Source organism: Chenopodium album, chromosome 15 (assembly GCF_948465745.1).
Source record: "Chenopodium album chromosome 15, dcCheAlbu1.1, whole genome shotgun sequence".
Classification (NCBI taxonomy): domain Eukaryota; kingdom Viridiplantae; phylum Streptophyta; class Magnoliopsida; order Caryophyllales; family Amaranthaceae; genus Chenopodium; species Chenopodium album.
In genome coordinates, this window is record NC_137848.1 from 46913370 (window position 1) to 46932457 (window position 19088).

General features: G+C 33.8%; 2 pseudogenes across 1 annotated transcript; one reads left to right on the forward strand and one right to left on the reverse strand.

The window, feature by feature from the left end:
* Positions 1–1498: 1498 nt before the first annotated feature.
* LOC145581299 (putative pentatricopeptide repeat-containing protein At5g52630 pseudogene) lies at positions 1499–3436 on the forward strand (annotated as a pseudogene).
* Positions 3437–5505: 2069 nt separating this feature from the next.
* Positions 5506–9401, reverse strand: LOC145583220 (zinc finger CCCH domain-containing protein 30 pseudogene; annotated as a pseudogene). The gene is made up of 2 exons (XR_014100087.1): positions 9181–9401; positions 5506–7981 (listed from the first exon to the last, which is right to left on the reverse strand). The product of XR_014100087.1 is annotated as a zinc finger CCCH domain-containing protein 30 pseudogene (transcript).
* Between the last annotated feature and the right edge of the window lie 9687 nt (positions 9402–19088).

Below are 19088 nucleotides of genomic sequence, written 5' to 3' on the forward strand. Positions count from 1 at the left end.
TTAGGGGCCGTTTGGTTCACAAAGGGGAAAGGGAATGACTAAGAGAAAAGGAGAGAGGGAGAATAGAAAGCAACTCCCTTATTTATTATAGGTTGTTTGTTCACAAAGGGGAAAGGGAATGAAGATGGAAGTACCAATTCACTGCCAACAACCAACTCCAACCCCCCTCCCCCCAGCGGCGCCGAGCTCCCCCACCCCCTTCGTCAGTCCCCACCCCTCCCTACCGGCGACCTACTCCCTTTTTCTTGCAACACCGCCACCCTCCCTCGTCCACCGCGCCGCCGCCCCTTTTCCTTCTAATTGTCGATGTTGTCCCTCTTCTCTCTCTTTTTTAAGTGATTTTTTGATAGATCTAGTAGGTTGTTTGTTAATAGAGTGTCATATGTTGTTTTTTGGGTGTTTCGGGGTTGTTTATGGGTTTTTTTTTTTTTGTTGAGATGGTTAAGGTTTTTGGGTGGTTTTTGTAGTGGTTTTCATGGTGGGTGTGGTGATTTCGTGGGTAATGAGTGGTGAACGTGGTGTGTGAGGGTTAATTCGAATGAAGTTGGGTAATTTGGGGAAGATGGGTTTTTTTTCCGTGTGGATTTGGGTGGTTTCGGTGGAGAATGGTGGTTTTGATGGTGGCTGGATGGTGGCGGCAGGGGCGTCGGCAATTTTATGGTGGCTAGGCGGTGGTTCTGGTGGTGTCAGGGTGGTTGGATGGTGGCTAGGCGGTGGTGTCGGTGGTCAATTGGTAGTTTTAGTGGCTGGATGGTGGTTAGGCGGTGGTTCTGGTGGTGTCAGGGTGGCTGGATGGTGGCTAGGCGGTGGTGTCGGTGGTCAGTTGGTGTTTTCAAGAGTGGTCAAGGTAGTTAGAAATTTGGTCAAGGTAATTGGGTGAAGAGGAATTTGGGGGTTTGAGTGATTCCCTTGGAGGGGGGGGGGGGGGGGGGAGGGGGTGGGGAATGAAGATAGATGAAAATGGGGTAATGAGAAGGGTAAAAGGGAATGATTGATTTTGTCTATCAAACATCAACAAAGGGATTCATGGTAATTGATTCTCATTCCCTTTGTTGAATACCCCCAACCAAACGGCCCGTTACTATAATAGATTAGATTAACCTAACCCAAAATATAGAAAAATTAATTTACTTCCTGCGTTCTTTTTTACTTGACCCGCTTTGACTTTTACACTATTCACCACCTCTCCTTTGACCGTCTTTTGAGAATAATATGTAAGAAAAAACATATTTATGTTGAATGTTTTTGAATTCGTCTCAATAAGTAATATCATAATATATAACTTTTTATAATTTTTATTTATGGAGAGTTAAAGTTATTGATAGTTAAAGTTTTGCATTAATAAGCGTGATAAAAGAAATTGGTCTAAAAAAGAACCGAGCAAATAATAAAATAACAAAATTGAAAAAAAAATTAGCATACTACAAGAAATACTACTTCAACTAGTAATACGTAGTACCAAAAATTTTACCAAATTCATTTGAGAACTTAGCTAGTAATGCTCAAACCTCTCTCTCCACCTTCCTCTTCACCACCATTTTTAGCCAAAAACTTTGAGCAACACTACCGCCATCTCTGCGACCTCCTTCTCTCCTTCACCCGCTCTCGGGCGCTTCCGAAAGGTCTCCAAATCCATGCCCACATTCTCAAATTAGGCTTCCAATCCATCCCTCTTGTTTCCCACCATTTGATCAATTTTTATTCAAAAACGCAATTTCCCGCCTTTTCCCGCCAAATTTTTGATGAAGCCCCTTTTAAGGTTTCTACTACCTGGAGCTCTGTTATATCTTCTTTGCTCAGAATGAGCTTCCTTGTGTTGCTCTTGAGCTCTTTTGCAGGATGATTGGAGCTGGGTTTCGGCCTGATGATCATACGTACCCGAGTGCGATGAAGTCGTGCGCGATTTTGGGGAGGGTTGATGTGGGGAGATTGGTTCATGGGGTTGTGATCAAGACTGGGTATGAGGAGGATGTGTTTGTGGGGAGTTCTATGGTGGATATGTATGCGAAATGTGGAGAAATTTGGGATGGACGGAAGGTGTTTGATAAAATGCCTGAGAGAAATGTAGTTTCTTGGACTGGAATGATTTTTGGGTATGCTCAGTTGGGTGAAAATGAGGAGGCACTTAGGTTGTTTAAGGATGCTGTAGTTGAGGGTGTTGATGTTAATGATTTTACGTTCTCAAGTGCGGTTCATGTTTGTGGTAATTCAACCCTTTTGGAACTAGGGAAGCAAATTCATGGCTTGTGCTTGAAGAAGAGTTATGATTCGTCGGGGTTTGTTGGGAGTGGTTTGATCTCGTTGTACTCGAAGTGCGGGATCATAGAAGGCGCACATCGTGTATTCGATGAGGTGAAGACAAAGAACGTTGGATTATGGAATTCTATGTTGATTGCTTGTGCTCAACACGCTCATTCTTCGAAGGTGTTGGATTTGTTTCGTTGTATGGAAAGTGAAGGAACAAAGCCGAACTTTATCACCTTCTTGTCTTTGCTTTATGCTTGTAGTCATGCAGGATTGGTTAAGGAGGGCCAGTTTTACTTTCATCAGATGAAAAAGTATGGCATTGAACCAGGGCATCAGCATTACGCCACCTTAGTGGATTTGCTAGGCCGTGCTGGAAAGTTGCAGGAGGCGCTTTCAGTTATCAAGGAGATGCCCATTGAACCAACTGAGTCTGTTTGGGGTGCTTTATTGACTGGCTGCCGACTACACGGCAACACTGAATTAGCAGCATATGCTGCAGACAAGGTTTTTGAGTTAGGAAATGTGGGTTCTGGCCTATTTGTACTGCTATGTAATGCCTATGCAGCAGCTGGGAGACTCCAAGACGCAGCCAAAGTTAGGCTGATGTTAAGGGATAGAGGGATTAAGAAGGAAACAGGTTTAAGCTGGCTTGAGGAAGGTAACAAGGTTCACACATTTGCTGCAGGGGACAGATGCCATCCGAAATCCCAGGAGATATATCAGAAACTGGAAGAAATAGGGGACGAATTGGAGCAAGCTGGCTATATAGCTGACACTAATTTTGTGCTGCAACAAGTGGATGATGATACCAAAAAACAAACAATTAGGTATCACAGTGAGAGGTTAGCGATTGCTTATGCATTGATTAGCTTCCCAGCTGACAGGCCTATCCGGATTATGAAAAATTTGCGTGTATGTGGTGATTGTCACACTGCAATCAAGTTTATGTCAAAGTGCACCGGAAGAATAATTATTGTGAGAGACAATAACAGATTCCATAGGTTTGAAGATGGAAAGTGTTCATGTGGAGACTACTGGTAATTGTATTGTAGCAGCAAACGTGGCGTTCGTTGTATAGATTTTTTCACTCTCCACATACATCTATAACAATGTTTCAACGAACAGTTGTGGAGTTGTTTCAATTACACAACAGTTCGTAAACAAAGCACCACTGACCATTGTGCCTGCATTGCTGCCAACGTAAAAGATTAACTGCGATCAAATATTTACTGTTATTGTCAAGCAATTGATTTAATTACACAAAATGTATTGAGATGTATTTTTTTGCTTTTATCAATTAAAAAAAAATGAGTTACAGTATTTGGTATGTTAAGCATAGCCCAAACCTTCCATCTACCATAAAATGTTGGGGTTTTTTCCCCCTACGAAAATGATATACGTAGTAATCATAATATTTTTGGGTGCTCTATTTTAAAATTATGTAAAATCCATTCTAAATCGGTGTGTAGCTCATGCAGGCTAATTTCTTCACTCAATTAGAAATGACCAAATGAGCATAATATAACCTAGAGTGCAAAGCTAGGAGCCTAGGTACAATATGCTTATGCTACAGTATGTTTATACTACGTAAAACGGATAACTTCTTAAGAGAACGAGAATGATGGCCTTCTAACATAAAAATCATACGAAGTCCGTCCTTATTTGATTGTCACTTTTGTCATTTTAGATATCCTATTTTGTCACATTTTACATTTTCATAATTATTAAAATACATAAAATGACTTTTATACCCTCATTTTTATGTCCTTATTAAGTCCTCTTCCTATTTTACCCTAACATTTGTCTTAAAATTGTGTCAACTTTTGACTAATTTAATGTTTTACACTCTTGAATCTATCAATTTATCTTTTCCATGTACTTTAATTATTTTTTAATTGAAAATGTCCCTTTCCCATGCACTTTTATTATTTTATTAATTGGATTTTATAATTTCATTACTTCACCTTAATTCCCGTGATTTTTTCCTTTAAAAGTGACAAACAAAAGAGGATGGAGGGAGTATTATTTTAATTGTTTTTATTTGACACACTTTGACTTTTAACATTTTTCAAAAAATTTACTTTGACTAGCTTTAGTGATGTATCTTTACGATAAAAAAAAAAACAATTATGTTGAATCTTGTTCGTCTCAATTTATATTTTCATAATATCGGTTTTTTATAATTTCATTTATTGATGATTACAAATAGGCAAAAGTTAACGAACGTCCTAAATAGGCAAAAGATAACTAAAAGTAAAATCATCAAATTAAAATGAACATTAACAACATCAATCGACACGTAATTTTGACATGCACTCCCATTAATACCATTTTAGGAAATGTTTAAATCCTTAAATATCACTTGTTAAACTTGTGAGATAAAAAAAAGTGTCAATAAAAAATTACGTAGTAGAAAAGAGGATATATTACTTTGGGAAATGGTAGAAAAATGGAAGACAGTAAAATGTTGGTACATGTCAAAAAAAAAAAAAAAAAAAAAAAAAAAAAAAAAAAAAGGTTCGTTTTATCCAAATATTGAAATTAAAATAAACAAAGAAAATTGCCATGAGAAAAACATTCCAGCACCGAAAGTAAAAGAGTTGAAATAGATGCAATGATACTATAAAATTAGTGGTTTCTTTTCACAAAAGGAATGAAGTAATGACACTAGAGAACGATTTAGAGCCAAGGTTTTTCTACCCTTCTTTTTTTCATATCCCTTTTTATAAAGGTACAAGGTAAGATAGTAGTAGAATAATTCTAACTCAATAGTGAACAACTATCACCTCAATAAATTCTCAACATTTAACTATGCTATCCATTACCAAAGTGATTATACAAAGGCAACAACAAAAGGCACCACCTATCTCGAAGTTTATCTATTTGATCACGTATGGAACCTCCTCGAAAAAATTAGATATAAACACACCGTACAACATCCAACATGTAACAAATCCAATTTCATCCAAGAAGACGTGACTAACCAGATATGATAAATTCTATACAATATAATACTTCATGTTACTAACGGTTGAAAGATTAGATTAACCAAGCTAATGAGATTTTGTAATTTAATCCGGATTAGAAATTGTTTGACCAAAAGAAATATGAGAGAAGACAATTATTTCACAATATAACCAAATTATACCGAAGTATAAACAAAAGAAAATTTTAATCTGCCAATAGGAAAGAAATCAATTGCATTGAAGATGTACAAAAATAGCACCATGTTAATGGTTTACAGAGTGAGGCAATGAATTCAATGGAAACGAGATGGAAGATACATGAGATATATAGTTTCTTTAATGAAACATATTGCTAAGCATACAAAGCAAAATCGACTAGGCCAAGGCCAAGCCTTTCAAAATAATGGCCGAGAAGCACCCTGGTTCATAAGAAACATGGTGCAACAAGATTTTACCCTTTCTAACTACATTAGCAAGAATAGTCAGAATGAATATCATTCAACTAACAAAATAGAAAAAAAATAGCATACTTCTATCTGCTTACCTTGCTCCATTCTTTCTGTTACCTATATCTTGCCTCGTTGCTACCAATCAAAATCCAGAAAGCAAAGGACAAGTAATATTATTCATTAATTAATATCTTTCTGCCATATCCACTACTTCAGCTTGTGCATTCGAATAAGAACTGTCAACCACTGATGAAACGGAACCTCCAACCTTCTCTTTAATGTCAGTAGGTGATTCTTTGACAAGTGACTGAACCCAAGAAAGATCAGGCTCTTCACCATTGTTGCCAAGCTCAAAGGACGAAGATCTCCTAAGTTTACCCAATTCCTCTGTGTTTGTACCCCAGTCTGGCTTACCGTTGGAGGAACCCCATCTTGACCAAGAATGAACAGGAGAACCCACAATGGCGCCCAAGCTGGTTCCAAGATCCCGAGAGCTAAGACTGCGGAACTGATGAAGCTGTTGCTCCCGTTGAGCAAGCATAGAAGCCCGAGCACTCATTGGGGAGATGGGTTCCACACTCCGAGGAGACATTCTTCCTGACAAAAATGGATGGTCAGCTACACCCTTAGGGGAGAAATTTGTGTTGATTGGAGAGAGCATGCTTTGCTGCTGTTGTTGAAACTGGTTGAAAACAGCAGATTTATGAGTAGGCGAGTAAAGACATGAACCCAGTCCTTGATCATTGTACCGCGGAGACAAGCTCTCAGCAGAAAAAAGATCATCCAGGTTAGAAGGGTTCAGAGTTTTTGAGCGGTTAGAGCGGTTTAAAGAATTAGGGGTCATAGAAAGGCAAGAAAATTCACTCAGGAGCTGTTGCTGTTGTTGCAAGTCATAATCTTGCAGCATATTATCAAACTCTTCAGCTGCAATATCTCTTGCATTAAGAGATGACCTTAACCTACTGGACTGAAGATTGCTTCCTGGAAGACGCAAAGATGGAACATTTGGCTGTGGCCAAGCCAAGGAAGAATGAGAAATTCCATTAGCAGCCGAAGGTGACATTGGTGGAGTGAAAGCAGAAGGAGACATAAGAGATGAGGGAGATCCTGGCATAAAGTTCATAGCAGCAGCAAAATCCATAGAACTAGAAGCGCTTGAGCGGGGTGAGGGAACAGCAGAACCAGTAGATACATAAAGAGGTCTCAGTTCCTCAGGTATATGAGCAAAGAAACAAACTCTTCTAGCGCAACTTGGGCCATCCTTGCAGAGACGTGTTCTATATTGAGCTGGATGGAGCCAACACTCAAAAACCCCATGAGCATATTCACACATATCCCCTCTTCTACAAGCTCCTTTTCTAAAATCAGGACAAGGAACACAGCTGTAATGGTACTTCCGTGGATCTCTCCTCCTAGCATTTTCACCTGGATGAACAAAAGGGCATTCTGTCCAATCATGAGAATAGGCACGAGAACAAGGGCGAATCTTGAAGGAATACATACGGAATTCATCAGTTGCATAAATGCTGTTCTTAATATCAGGTATGGATGGATCAATGGGGTATTCTTTCTTCTCAGATATGTAAGATGTAGCTTGGATATCATCAAACTTTGAGTTAATTGGTGAAGGTGGTGAGTCTGAGTAAGATGACGGAGATCCGTTTACTGGTGAAGATGAGAGTGGTGGTGAGTTCGAATTAGAAGTAGCGCTTGACAGCCTCAAAATGCGCTCACTAATAGAGCCATGACCAGCTAGGAGTTCTTCAAGAGCACTTTTGACATCATTTTGCCTCGGTGAGACCATAATAACATCAAAAGGTCGATGTCCATTGGCATCTAGTGCATTATGATCAGCACCTGCCTCCAGAAGCAACCTCACAACATCAACAGCATTCACAGAACCACCAGATGCAGCACAGTGTAGTGCAGTGCTTTTATCCTCACCACATGACCGGTTAACATCAGTAATGGAGAGAGAAATAATCAATTTCAGAACATCCATACTGCCGTAAATTGAAGCAACCATCAAAGGAGTTCTATGCTCATAGACCATCTGTTTCGAGCCTTTTTTACGGACATACCACAACCCAGGCTCATCAATTCCAGACGGATCATCTTCAATCAACTGTTTAAATGCTTCCACATCATTATTTGCAGAAACTTCAAGCAGGCTTGAAAATGTATCTACGGTCTCAACAGTCAAGTTATTCATGTCTTTGACAGAAGGCAACTAACAAAGAGAAGGAAATGCAGGCCAGAATTCAACAGGTTCCAATCACCCAACTTTACAGCGCATGATATGACTATCTAGACCTCCATCTGCAACAATATAAACCACAACCATAATTAAACATCAAACCCTTCACCCTTGTACTCGGAAGCACGGAGGGAAACAAGAGGAAAAGTATAAGACGAGTGCTTCAAGCAAGTGAGCCTATTTTTATCCCCATATGGAGATTATGAAACATCACCAAAACAATGAATTCCAAGAATTATTTCAGGAGCACTTTATCCCAAAAGAATGTCTCACAAGTCATGTACATACATGTAAGAACAAGAGCAGATGGATAATTAGTACTTCGCAAAAACCCGAAATATTAATAAACAATCAAAAGCAACCCTGCCCCCCTTCTTCCCCCTCCAAGTATGCAGGCATCAACAAATTGATCCACAATCATGAACATAAAACATTCAAAGAAAAAGCAAAAGGCAAACTTTGCAGCAAAACAAATAGCTTTTCTAGTTTAGGGTTTCACCTCATCTTCTTATCAATTACACTCATTTCAGACAGTGGGTCACATGCAATAAATCCTACTGAAACTTTACTATTCATCAACCATTCAAATTGATGAATTCGTGGGCATGTGACCAAATTCTATAATCAGAAAAATTCATAAGCCCTAAAAATTAAAACCAAAACCAAATCCAAAACACTATACCTAATTCTGTTTATCAACCAAAAACAGGAAAAATAAAATTTAAGGGTTTTTGTCACAAACACAAGCATACTTCAATACTCAAATTCGGATGAACATGCAATAAAACAAAGCTTATTGGCCCAAAAATGAAATGGGGTTCTAATTAATTTTCCCTAAAAAAAGTTGAAACACTCAGCAAACATCACAAAAAGCAACAGAAACTTCTGATTTTCACAAAAACAGGACCAAAGTCAAAAGATTAGAGAAAAAACAGGAAAACCATAAAACCCCACATCATATTTTAATAAATTAATCCAACCCAAAAAAACAGAAAAAATTAAATTAACAGAAATTAATTAATTGGAGAAATTACAAAAAGCAAGAATAAACAATAAAAAATCAAATACATGCAAGTAGAGCAAAGAACAAATCAAACCCATTAATTCAAATAAAACCCAGAAAAAATTGGTCAAGTATAATAAAAATTAGACAAGAAAACAACTGAAATAAACTATCCAAGTAGAAAAACCAATGATCAAAGGATGATAAATTTGATTTTTAAAAAATGGGGGAAAAATCAAAGGAAGACAAAAAAGTTACCTTTATTTATTAATATGGTTTTTGGGAAGCTACTGCAGCAAGGAGAGAGATCGCATATGAGTAGAGAGAGAGAGGAAGAAGGGAGTTGAGAGATCTAGTAGAAGTAGAGAGAGAAAGTAGAGGGAGAAAGAAGAGGAGTTAAGAGTTGAGAGATCTAGTAGTAGTAGAAGAAAGAAGAGAGAGAAAGAGAAGAGGGAAGCAGTAGAAGAAGAAGGAAAATGAAAAAGTTGTGAGTGAAAAAAAAAAAAAAAAAAAAAAAAAAAAAAACGGGGAAAGTGAGAAGAGCGCGTCTTTTCTTTTTCTCTTCTCTTCGTTTCACCATTTCCTATGAATAAGGGCTTATTTAATTTTCTCAAAAAAAAAAAAGGGCTTATTTAAAATTATTTTAAAATTATTTTTTACAAGTATTTTTTTAGTATTACATTCTCCGCTTTTTTTTTTATTAATTGTGATCCTTTTATTTACTCCATATTTTGTAAATTTCTACTCCCTCCATCCTCTAATTAAATGTCTACTTCTATATTTACACGGGAATTAAAAAACTTGGAGTATCCTTAAAACTCATGATTGGGAAGTACAAAATGAATAAAATACATTTATTGTTGTCTTTGTATAAAACAAAACAGAATGACATTAAATGCTTGTACATGTCAGCAATCCTTTAAGAATAAAAAGGATCAATTACATTTGTTTATAAAAAATAAAAGAACTAATCAAATTCATTTAATATGTTGCACATGAATTGTAATTGTTCAAATAGGGGAATGAAAATTTAAGGAGAAAAATGAAAGTAAAAGGACCAAGATATTATGTGCAACCATTAAATGCCAAAAGCAAAAGTGAAATGATAACAATTTGGGGACATTTTGGGAAATAAATTTGGAGAATAAGGATAATTTGGTAAAAAAAATAACTTACTAAAAATGAAAATAGGCTTCTAATTTTGAACCCTTTAAAGGGAAACTAGACATCTAATTAAAGGACAGATGCAGTATTACGAAAAGTTTATTTTAATACTAGTAAAATTATTACAATTATATGGAATGTAAGTGAAGAAGGGAGGGAGGAATATAGTCAATAGATGTCCAAATTATAGACTATTCAAAACGTCCCCCTTTCACTTTATTTTATTTAAAAAAGAAAAAGAAAAAAAAAAACTTAATTTGATTTAATCAATTAATAAATAAAAAACAAATTGTAAATAACCACTTAAAACATCAAATTGATTTTACCATCTTTTTTTGTTTTACGGAGTATTATTTTAAATAATCACCCTTAAAATTAAATAAAGTTATATTTCACCACCTCTAAATATTTTGTTCCATTTTTTAAAATAAAAGCATGGTGCTAAAACTTAATTTGTTAAGGTTTGGGGTCACTTTGGTCCATTTTAATCAATTTAAGGTCAAAATTGGAAAAAAAAAATGAAAAATGTCTTGTTTTGCGTGTTGATAATTACCTCAATTTGCGTGAAACTCTCAAAATAAGGTATTTCCGTACTTTTTTTTTGTTATTTTGACCTCTAATTGGAGCCAAAGATCCAAAATTTCAGCACCTAAAATCAATAATTGTTAGTTAAGAGGTGGTGAAATCTAAAGGTAACGAGTAGCTTTTAGCGATCGAGTAGCGGGTCGGGGTAGCTGTCATGATAACGAGTAGCTGACAATTAATAGTGAGTAGAGGTTAGCCGTCAAAGTAACGGTTGATAGTATGAGTTTACATGTATTGTTTAAATATTAACCAAAATTTGACAAACGCTACCCACTACTTACGCTACTATTTTAACGTTTGAGAAAAAGCTACATAAACGCTACCTCTATCGCTAATTGCTACTTGAACTGCCACCTTGCCAAACACTCTCCCTTTTTTCTAATAATGTTTTGAATAGTCAAAACAATAACTGCTACCTCAACCAAGTGGTAAAATCAAGTTTTGTTGTTTTAAGGGGTGATTATTTACAATTTTTTCTAAAATAATTAATAATGTATGAGTGTCGACCAAATTATAGAAATTTTACCTTATTGACAATTGATTGATTAGCTTTGAAAACCAATTTAGGAAACACTATAATACTCCATATACTATTGTAATATCTTGAAAATTAGGAAAGAGAAAATGATAAAGATAATAATTTTTGAAAATAAATATGTGGCTGGTCACATCCTATCCACCATGTCGTTACTCTGTTAGTGTCATATGGGTTACTCAGTTGGTATAATAGGGGTTACTCTAATACATCAATGTAATATGGGTTACCCTATTAAATTTATTAGTGTTATAGGAATTACTCCATTTTGTTTACTGATAGCCACACAATGTGGTTAGCCTTATAAAAAATGCGTTGAGTGTTTAATTATATCATTTTCTTCATTCTTAAGGTAGTAATCATAAACTTAAATTTATATATTAAGGTTTACATATTATTTGGTAGGTATCTTTTGATTAATTAATTTATAGGAAATTTTCACTTTTGCTACAACTTAAACACCCTTATTTCACTTTTGCTATCTATCTAAAATTTTATCTTATTTTCCTACCACCTAAAATCACATATCTTAAATTCCACTACCACTTAACGGAATCTGTTAGAGTTTCGTTAAGTTTATTCAAAAAATTTATAAAAAAAATAGCCACCCTCAATTACCCAGCCCTTCCCGTTAGCCACCCTCCCCCCTCCTCCCTGCCAGTGCCAAAAGCTTCGACCGGTGTCGGCGACCTCACCCTGCTATGCCCTTTTCCCCACCTACGCAGCCTACTCCCCCTCCCTTTTCCCCCTCTTGCTACCCCGACAATCCTTCACTTCCAAACCGGAAAACCACCTCCCTCCCATTTGCCCCACCGAAATCGGTCATCCTCCCTATTCCCATCACCGAACTCGACCCCCTCCCCATTCCCATCACCGAACTCGACCCCCTCCCCTTCCCCTACCCTTTTCAGTCACACCTAACCCTAAACCACCATACCGAAACCACCATAAGCGAAACCCTAAAACCCGTTTAGGGTGGTTTCAGGCTGGTGGTTTAGGGTTCGAAGTGCCGATTTTTGGGGGAAAAGAGAGTGGGGTGAGGTCACCGGCGTCGACTAAAACTTTAAGAGCCGACCGTCGGCAGGGGGGAGGGTGGCTGACGGGGAAGGGTTGGGCAATTGAGGGTGTTGGGTTTTTTTTTTTTTTTTTTTTAAAAAAAGTTTTAATTTTTTTTTAATTTTTTGGTGGTTAGGTTTTTTAATATGTAATTTTTTTCCGATGGCTGACGGGGAGGTAGTTAGGGTGGCTAAGGAGGGAGGGGTGGCCGGAAGGTGATAGTGAGGGTGGCTGGATCTTACTAACGAAAATAATAACTGAAAGTGTTCAGTGGTAGTAAAATTTAAGATATGTGATTTTAGGAGGTAGCAAAATAAAATAAAAGTTTAGATGGGTAGCAAAAGTGAAATAGGGGTGTTTGAGTGGTAGCAAAAGTGAAAATTTCCTAATTTATATGTTTGTTAACAAGAGAATGAATTAGGTGTGGAAATCCGATAGCCAAGTTTTGAAGTAATCAAAATATGGAATTCTTATAATCGATTTTATTCAAACACAAATTTTAAAATGGTTTAGACAATATTATTTATTAGGTTATAACATCTTTACGTTGATAAAAAGTATATAAATATGTTGGGTGCATTATTTCAAAACATTGTCAATATAGTAGGATTTTGTTGGATACATGTCAATTTATTATTTTTATATTTCTTTTGTAATAAGTATATTGAGTTATTCAAGTTTCAGTAGTGCATTGAAAATTATGCAGAAAAAATAAACAAATTAGACAAATAAAAAGAAACAAATTAAGGTAGTATATACAAATAATGTCATAATGTTTACTTACCATACTCTGTATTACTCCGTAACTTTTTGTAGTTTCTAGCAACATATTATTAGTGATCAATATTAATCATCAAAGTTTACATCACAAGGCTCGTCATCTTCCGCCGCCATGTCCACCGCCATATTCAATTTTAAGAAATTTTGTTTTTTGAAATTGAATTTTAAGAATAAAAATTTCAAATGTTGAGATACAAAATTTCTGGTTCTGATTTACAAATCGATTTTTTCTTGAAATTTGGTTTTTATTTTCATCAATCAAGTTTCAGAAAATTGAGTTATGGTTTTTCAAAAATCGATTTTCTGAAGAAAAAAAAAAAAGGTTTTAATATACAGAAATCAATTTTTCGTAAATGTGTTCTTCTTTTTCTAAAACCAGAAAAATTTTGTTTTGATTTTCGAAAATCAATTTTCAGAAATTTTGGTTTTTATTTTCAAAAATCAATTTTTTGAAAATTTCATTTTGGAAAATCGATAGGGACAATTTATATGTAAGAATTTATATTTCCAGAATTTTATTATTGAAATTTTGATAGGTGAATTATTGATTTTGGAAAATTGAGAATTTCAATTCATATTATCTGAAGAACAAGTAGATTCCCTTACTCTCTCTTCCTTCATTTTCTCGTTATCTAAATGAGAGGTTTTGTTTTCTTCACCCCTCCCCTTCCTTCCCCTCCCTCTCCTTCCAAAATTTCTATCCAAACAAGCTGTTAATTAAATAGATTGGTCTAGCCGTTTGATTGAATGTATATATAAAAATAAAATTTGGTTAGTACAAACAACAGTTTTTTAAGAGCCAAAAGTTCTTTTGTTTAATTTTGTTGAATAAGTGACTATGTCTGTCCAATAGAATTAGAAGACATGATAGTTTATACTGTATATAATTTTATATAAATAAATAAATAAAAATTTGTTTAAGCACGTATGCAGTTTGTCGTCGTCGCTTTAATTTTAAATCTAATGTGCTTTACTCCCTATATTTTAATTTTTATTTTATTTTCTGGTGAAAATCTAATGTGATTATGTCTACATTCTGAGTTTGTACCAATCACTTGTCGCATGCATGCATGATTGAGATAGATTAATTCAGTGGCTACTAGCTAGTTTTCGGCTCCAAAAAATGCCTCATATAGTCATATTACTAGTTTAGGTGCCAATTATTAATAAAATATATGAAAATAAAATAAGTTTTATTTCATGTCTCATTTAACCTAATTTTGTCTATTTAATTTTTCAAGAAAATAGATAAGTAACTTATAAATCAAAATAGATCATTGAATTTAATTTGTTAAAAATGGAAAAAAAGACTATTGAAATTTTTTACTTTTCAATGATTTTATTATTTCAATATAGAAATAAGATCTTTAAAATTTGTATGCATAAGATATACTACCTCCATTTTTTTTAGGTTGACACCGTTTGACTTTTACACTATTCACACACTACACTTTGACTTGTTTTTGTGATTTATAGCTATAGTAAAATATAGTCGTGTGGAATCTTGTTTGAATCGTCTCAATGTATATTTATTACTATTCACTTTTTATAATTTTCCAATATTGATAATTAGAGATATTAAGAGTTAAAAACATGTGTTCGCAAGTGTGATAATAGAAAGGTGTCAACTTAAAAAAAAAAACGGAGGTAGTATATGTTTGTTTCCGATCCATTTGTCATTCTCATAAAACTGTCTTCATAAGCAAATACGACTAAAACTTGAATAGCAAAGAATGTTAACAATTGATTGTATCATGCCACCCAAATACATAAAATGAGAAAATTATATACTTATAGCGGTTCAATTTTGATTATTTATAATCTATTATTATTTCATAGTAATAACAAAGAATGTTAATAATTGATTGTATCATGCCACCTCATACATAAAATGAGAAAATATTAGCAATACTAAAAATATTCTGATATATAGCGGTTCAATTTCAATTAGATTATCTAAAATAAAAAATTAGTTATTTTTCGCAAATATTTCGTACCACATACAAATACGATAAATATGAAAATATATTGTTGAGTTGTTATAGAAGAAATATGGTTGCAAAGTAGCACAACTTGTTAAATACAAAGTATTTTCTAAGAAGTCTTCACCCAAATAAATTGTGTGAAAAGATATGTCTAAATTCATAATTTGTACAATACATTGCTTCCAAATATACATCATACTATCTAATATAAATGATGTGAATAATATAAAAGAATATATATGTCTGTAAAAAGTAATATAATATTGTGTGTATATATGTAGAATTTTTTCTTAGAAAACTTGACAAAATAAGATATGTCATATCGATTTTTAAGGAATAGTTACTATATTTTTAGATTATCTAATTTCTTTTTTTTTTTAAAAAAAAAAAAATTAAAGACACACCAGGAGATGATACGTGTCATTGCTGGTGTATCTTTTAGTATATAGTTATTGATTGATTGATTACATGCTCTTCATTTTCCGTTTTCAAATATCATTTGTTAGAGCTTGTTGTGAAATAAAATCGTGCACTTGCTCTAATATACAACATAGCTTATTGCATAATTTTCTAGTTATTGAACTTGCGATTGTAGATTCAATCCATGTATTAATCATTACAAATTATAAATTTAGTAGTGTCAAAATACTCAAAAATTGAATCAAAATTGACTCGATCCAAATTTTGAATTACATGGACATTGGACACGATTATTAGCTTATTCATATGTTCTTATTTGTTCTTGTTGTTTTTTTACTAAGGCCACGTTCTTTGAGCTTTTGGGCAGAGCAAAGCAGATTGCAGCAGAGCAGAGTAAAGCCGAACCGAAAAGATTTCATTATTATTATTATTATTATTATTATTATTATTATTATTATCATCATCATCATCATCATCATCATTGTTATCATTATTACTATTAATATTATCACTATTATTATTATTATCGCATTATTATCATAATCATTAAATATTAATTATTATTATTAAATATTATTTATTATTATTACTATTATTATTTATTAATTAATAATTATTATTATCTTTAAATATTAGTTATTATCTTTAAATATTAATTTTTATTATAAAATCAATTATTATTATTATTATCATTATTATAATTACTATTATTGTTACTATTATTAAATATTAATTATTATTATTATTATACTATTATTAGATATTAATTATTATTAAAATAATTTAATATTAATTATTATTTTTAAGCAGAGCAGATTGAAGCAAAGTAGAGTAGAGCGGGGTAGATTTCAGCAGAGCAGCTCTAAAGAACGGGGCCTAAGAAGATTAAAAAGTTTTCCTCGTATGAAAACTCGAGTTTCCATCAACGTTCCTCTATTTTATTTGGGGAGTGTGTTAATATTTATTACAAATACTTTGTTACTTTTCCATACAATTTTTTTTTTAACAATTTTCAACTAATTCAAATTCTCCATGCATGATAATTCTAATTTTTAATCATTATTTTCTCCTTTCAATTGTCGCATTAATTATATTTTTCCTTTTTTCTAGACTACTTCATTTACTCCTGAAAGAAAGAGAGTTACGTTTACCTAAAAAATTTAGAGAAGTTATTGCGTGCGGTCCACAAGCAAATTTTCGTGTGACTGGCTTGGCTGATATATTTTATTTGTTGGCTGATATGTTTTATGTGTTGGCTGATATGTTTCATTTGTTGGCTGATATGGTTTTTTTGTTAGCTAATATATTCCTTTTGTCGGCTGATATGTTTTTTTGTTTTCCTTTTGTTGACTGATATCAGACATCATTTGGCTTATATGTTTCTTTAGTTGGCTGATATATTTTTTTTTATTGGCTAATATCTATATATATTACCTGTTGCTTTTGTTTGCTGATTTCATCCTTTTATTGGCTGATATGTATCTTTGCTGATTTCATCCTTTTATTGGCTGATATGTATCTTTTGTGGGATGATATGTTCGTTGCTTTTGTTTGATGATATATTTCTTTTGTTGGCAAATACATTTTTATTAATGTCTAATATGTCCCTAATGTTGACTAATATCAAACATCAACTGGATGATATGAGTTATTGGCTAATATGATACTACTATATTTATTCCTTTAACTCTCCTATTTCTCCCTTTCCCTCTCTCCTCTTTCTTCCGTTCAATCTCTTTGTTTCTCACGCCACCACCTAATTTACCCAACAAATCACAACCCTAACCTCTATCACCCTAACCCACCACCCTAACCTTACGCCACACCCAACTAGCCACCACCCTAACCTCACGACACCCTTAACCAGCCACCACCTAACATGCAGCTGCAGTGATATGAGCCACCACCCCTCCCTTGCTGTTGCTCGTAGGTCACCACCCCTCCCCTACTGCTGCTCTGCTACGAGCCACTACCCATCCTCTGCTGCTGCCCTGCTACGAGCACCCTGCTCAGCCACGGCCAGACGCGCAGCCAGGCGGAGTGCCCAACCACGCAAAACCAGCAGGGAACTCCGCTGTACCAACCACTGCTTCAAATCTAGGGTTTCAATCGTCGATCGTCATCTCCTCCTGCACGAAAACCCAATAATTTGAGAAAAATTTATATGCCCCTGGGTTCAAGGTGCACCCAAAGGTATTTTCTGCTCATTTGATATTTTTTTGCTTAATTTAAAATATTAAAATGAGCAAATAAAATAAAAAATAAAAATAAATTAAATGAGCAAAACAAAAACTACTCTTGGTTGCACCTACCTCTGTGTGTACCCATGTATGAAAGGTGTTGGCATTTTCCATTTTAGGCATTCTCCTTTAATGATTACGTTTCAATTATATCTTAGATTAAAATCATATTTTATTTGCACATTTTTCTCATACATGTAACTTCCGATGCAACTATAGCCATTTATCAAAATATTTGCATAATCTAATGACCAAACATAACCTTATTTTACCTATTCTCAATGCAATTATTCTCATTTTCAAAGTTAAATTTAATGTCTTAATACTTGATATATGTGACATCTAATCATTGCTTTTCATAACCTTATTTTCTTTACCAACCGTGTAAATCACAAACATAATTTTCTTTCGAGAACAGAGGAAGTGTTTTTTTAAAAGGGTAATGATATATGTAGCCCTTAGGGTTATATATAAACATTAAATATACTTCCTAAATTGGAATTAAGTTAGGAATTAACGACAAAATTACGCGCATATCGGTGTAATTAATACTCCCTCCATTTTTTTTATTTGCATCACTTGTGTTTGCACGGAGTTTTAGGAGAGTGAATTTGTTAAAAGTAACGTGAGGACCATGAAAGTGAAAGTATGTGTGAGAGAGTAGTGGGAACCATGAGAGAGAGAAATGATAAATTATTTGAGTGGGGTTTGAAGTAAGGCCCCGTTCACTTCACCTTAAAAAAAATAATATTAAGTAAAAATAATTTCAGTCCAGTAAAAATAAGTTCAATTCAATAAAATTAATTTTAGTTCAGTAAAAATAATTTCAGTTCAGTAAAAATAAGTTCAATTCAGTAAAATTCAGTTTTCTTGAAAAAGAATTATAATAGAAAATCAGTAAAAATAATTTCCGTTCAGCAAAAATAATTTCAGTTTTGCAAAATTAAGGTGAAGTGAACGGGGCATAAGAGAGAGAAATAATAAAAAATGGTGTAAAGTTACTATATATAGAAATGATGCAAATAAATAAAAAAAACATCTATAAAAGGAAAGTGATGCAAATAAAAAAAACGGAGGGTGTATTACTTTATCCTCAATATTTCTTTAGCTTCTTATACATAGCCCTAAGGGTTAGGTTTATACTATCATTTTTCCTTTTTTTTTTCAAAGTGAAACTACTTAATGTAAAAATTAAAATCTCTAATTCTCTATCTTTTTTTTTTTTTTTTTTTTTTTTAAGGGAATTCTCTTATCTTAATTTAGGGTCTGTTCACTTCAGCTTAATTTCAGTTCACTTCACCTCCTATTTTCCTTATAAAATATTCACTAGATGAAACCCGTGCGATGCACAGGTAATTTGAATTTTTTAAAATAATTATATATATATATATATATATATAT